The sequence below is a fragment of the Pinus tabuliformis genome, chromosome 7 (assembly GCF_031772625.1).
Source record: "Pinus tabuliformis cultivar Carrire ecotype Pingquan chromosome 7, CPIR1, whole genome shotgun sequence".
Taxonomy (NCBI): domain Eukaryota; kingdom Viridiplantae; phylum Streptophyta; class Pinopsida; order Pinales; family Pinaceae; genus Pinus; species Pinus tabuliformis.
Genome location: NC_142293.1, coordinates 369,549,532 through 369,554,063, shown reverse-complemented (window position 1 = coordinate 369,554,063; position 4,532 = coordinate 369,549,532).

The following is a 4,532-nucleotide window of genomic DNA, read 5'->3' as shown; positions in this document are numbered from 1 at the left end:
CACAGATCAATACACCAGTATTTTTGACATGGTTAAAACCCTCAAAGAGGGAAACAGTCCATGGCCTGAGCCAACGCGGCCACTTCAGGAAATTTATTAATAAAAGAATGAAAATTTACATAAGCTTCTCTCATGGACAGTTACCCTACAAATGACCCTCCATGCTCTTTAAATAGAGATCATGGACCAATCGGGTGTTAAGCCACGGATCAAGTGTCGGTAATACCGAGGAGAGAATGAACCGTCGAATCACTACATATCGTGACCTTTGGATTGTAAGTTACAAAATGTACATAGTAAAGAAACACACTTTACCTAACTCTATACTAGACCAAGTTATACTTAACTATTTCCTATGTGTTGGAATATCCTAACACCCCCCCTTAACAACAACTTGGGATGGGATTGAAGGATTTACAAATATGACACAATAGGAGAAGGAAGGAGGCACTAGAGCCTATCCCCCCTTAGTGTCAACTTCCTGAACTGTAACCATAAATCGAAGTTTAGTAAACTTTGCCTCTGTGAGAGCCTTTGTAATTATGTCTGCAACTTGATCATCTGTTGAACAATATTGCACTTCAAGAACATGGTCGTGAATGAGCTTTCTGATGAAGTGCATGTGCAGTTCAATGTGTTTGTTGTGCTGATGTTGGATTGGATCTTTGCATAGTTGAATGGCACTTTGATTATCACACCAAAGTGTAGTCAGATGCTGCTACTGAAAGCCAAACTCTGACAGGATCTGATGAAGCCACGAGGCTTCCTTACTAGCTTCTACGGCACCACGATACTCTGCTTCTGCTGAAGAAGGAGAAATGGCACCTTGTTTCTTGCAAGCCCATGTAATAGATCCTTAACCATGAGTGAACACATAACCTGCAGTAGACTTCTGATCATCAGGGTCACCAGCCCAATCGGGCACTATAATGAATCCCAAACTGAAATGTACCTCGAACATAACGAAGTATTCTTTTAGCTGCTTTCCAATGACTTTCATGTGGGTTCTGCATAAACCGATCAACAAATCCAATAGCAAAGGAAAGGTCAGGATGAGTATGGGTTAGATACAAAAGTTTTCCTACAAGTTGAAGGTATAAGGTAGCATCAACTTCAGGGGAAGTGCAAGTGACTGAAATTTTGACTCCAGACTGAAAGGGAGAAGGGGCTGGCTTACAATCTTCCATGTGAAAATGGTGTAGAAGATCACAGGCATACTTGGACTGGGAAAGGGAAATACCTTCCTTGGATTGCAAGACTTGAAGACTAAGAAAATAATGCAAGTGTCCTAAGTCTATCATTTCAAACTTCTTTTTAAGGCTGGACTTCACATGGTTTATAAGGTTGGGATCACTACCAGTGAGGATAAGATCATCAAAATAAAGAACAAGAATGATAAGAGACTTGCCCACTTTCTTGGTGTAGACAGTATTGTCAGAATGACACTTAGAAAAGCCAGATTCTAAAAGAAAGCTATCCATTTTGGCATACCAAGCCTGAGGAGCTTGCTTGAGACCATAAAGGGATTTCTTAAGTCGACATACAAGGCTGGAGTCTGTTTGTATAAAGCCAATAGGTTGTTCCATATAGATTTCTTCATGCAAGTCCCCATGAAAGAAGGCAAATTTAACATCCATCTGATGGACTTCCCATTTGAAAGAGGCAACAAGGGAAAGAACAAGCCGGACAGAGTTCATTTTGGCAACAAGGGAGAAGGTTTCGGTATAGTCAATGCCTTCAACTTATGAAAAACCCTTAGCAACAAGACGAGCTTTATGTTTATCAACATTCCCATCTGGTCCATACTTGGTTCTATAAACCCATTTGCATCTAACAAGTTTTTGTCCCTTTGGTAGAGGAACAAGATCCCACGTATCATTTACCAATAATGAACGATATTCTTCATTCATAGCTGCGTCCAATCTAATGGCCTGAAGCTTCTGCAAAGGTGTCAGGATCATAATTTGCTGAAGCTTGAGCCAGTAAAGAAGAGGCTCTATCAAACTAAGAACGTGTACGTCGCTGATCTGTAGGATCACCGACAAGATCACCTGCTGCATCCCGAGTAGCATGGAACCATTTTGGAATCTGAGGAGCTGAAGGAGGATCCTGAGAAGGTGGGGGAGGATTTTCATCCTCACTTTCATCATCTCAAGAAGAAATATTTTCAAAAGTAGAAGAGATAGGAAGAGGTGGCACATCCGCCGAACTAGGCTCATAGGTCGATATATTTTCAGCAAACTTTACATCTCTTCTAATGATAACATTTTTGGACTTAAGTGGAATAAGTCTATATCCTTTGACATCTTCAAAATATCCAACAAAAATACATTTTTCACTCTTAGGTTCTAAAGCTTTATTTTTCTCATCTGCAATATGGGCCCATGCTTCACTTCCAAAAACACGAAAGTGACTTACATCTGGTTTAATTGAGCTCCATGCTTCTTCTGGCGTGATGTTCTTTAAAACCTTAGTAGGAGTGCAATTTATTATGTAATTTGCACAGTTAATTGCCTCTGCCCAAAAATTAAGACCAAGTCCTTTAGATTGAAGCATACAATTAGCCATTTCCTTTCAGGTGCGATTCTTCCTTTCAGATACACCATTTTGTTGTGGAGTATATGGAACAGTATGTTGCATTTGAATTCCATTCTCAGTGCAAAATTTGATGAATTTGTTGTTAACATATTCTCCGCCATTAGCAGATCTTAGCTTAAGAATTTGATGTCCAGATTGTTTTTCAACAAAGGCCTTAAAGGCCAAGAAAATGTTAAATACTTCACTCTTGAGTTTTAAGAAGTATACCCAAGTGCGTCTGGAGAAATCATCAATGAAAGTTAAGAAATACTTGTAGCCAGAGAATGAAACAACTGGAAGTGGACCACATAAATCACTATGCACAAGATCTAAAAGGGTTGAGGCGTGCCAAGAGGCACGTTTTTCAAAACTATCCCGATGATGTTTTCCGAGTACACATCCGGAACAAACACCATCTCTGCAAGATACCATTGGAAGACCTGTCACCATATTTTCTTTACATAGATTCTGAAGAGAGCGATAGTTTAAGTGACCAAATCGCTCATGCCAAAGTTTGCTCACTTCATCATTGTGAGCAAAAAATACTGAGGGAAGATTTGATGACCAAAAGTTGTGAAACTTATACAACCTTGTAGAATCATCAGCAATGCCAGTAGCTAAAATCTGTCTAGGATCTCTTAGGTCCTTAATTACAACATCGTGAGGTGAAAATTCAACGATTTTATCTTCACCTGAATGAGTTATCTGATATACAGATAGAAGGTTGCAGGATAAGGTTGGAACACATAATACATCATTAAATTGACCATTGTCTATATGAACAGTTCCAGTCCCTACAACACTAAGAGATCTATCATCACCAACATATATTTTTTTGGTGTTACAATCATTTAAAGAAGAAAACATGGCTTTGTTTTTAGCCATGTGATAAGAAGCTCCAGAATCAATGAGCCACTCATGAGAATGAGAAGAAGAAGATACATTTAGTGCATAGCCAGACCGAGATGCTTGACAACCACATGCAGAAAGTGCTATTCCTGAAGATGAAGTTGAAGTTGAAGAGTGCTCCAAATGGATGTTATGCTTCTTCATTGCTGCTTCCAAGGCTTCCATCTTCTTAAAGCATTTTGATTCTAAGTGGCCATCTCGATTACAAAAGTTTCAATGTCTATCATTCTTCTTCCCTTTGTTTTTATTTGTCTTATCATTTTGTTGAAATGATTTTTCATTTTGAGGCTAAAATTGCTTAGGACCCTTGTTTGGTTTAGGACCATTCCTTTTAGGATACAACTTCTTAGGATTCTTTGAATTTGGTTGTTGCTGGGTGGCTAATGCTTTCTTAGAAGAGTTTCCAAGTTTAAGAAGACCAAGGTGTAAGAGTTTTTCTTGTTCTCTTATTAAAGAATCACAAAAGGAATCAAAGGAAGGGGACTTGTAGGCTTGTCCTTGAGAAATGAAGGCTTCTCTTGTAGAATGGAAGGTGGAAACAAACACAGAATAGGCTGGTTCCAACTTAGTAAGAATGGAATAAATAAGGCTACTATCTTCTTTCTTAACCTTAACACCTTCCAAGAGAAGTCTAAGGGTCTTGAACTTGGACAAAAAATCTTCAATGCAAGAAAAATTATTGGGGTCCAATGTAAGCAACTCATTTTCGAGTTGATGGGCTTTAAGTTCATTTTTAATTCCAGAAACTTTAGTGATCTATTTCATTGCTTCTTCAGGAGTATCAAGTTCTGCAATATGGAATCTAAGATCTGGAGAAATAGACATCCCTATAAACCCTCGTGCTTGATCTTGCATATTTTCCCATTTAGCTGCCTTATCTTCATCTTTTGGTTTGGTTTCTTGTCCTGAGGCTACTCTGTAGAGACCTTTACTTCTAAGTAAATCCATAATGTAGGACCACCATTGGAAGTAGTTGGTGCTATCAAGAATAACTTGGCATAGACTTTCCATTTTAATAGAAACTAAAGCTATAGATGCTGAAACTA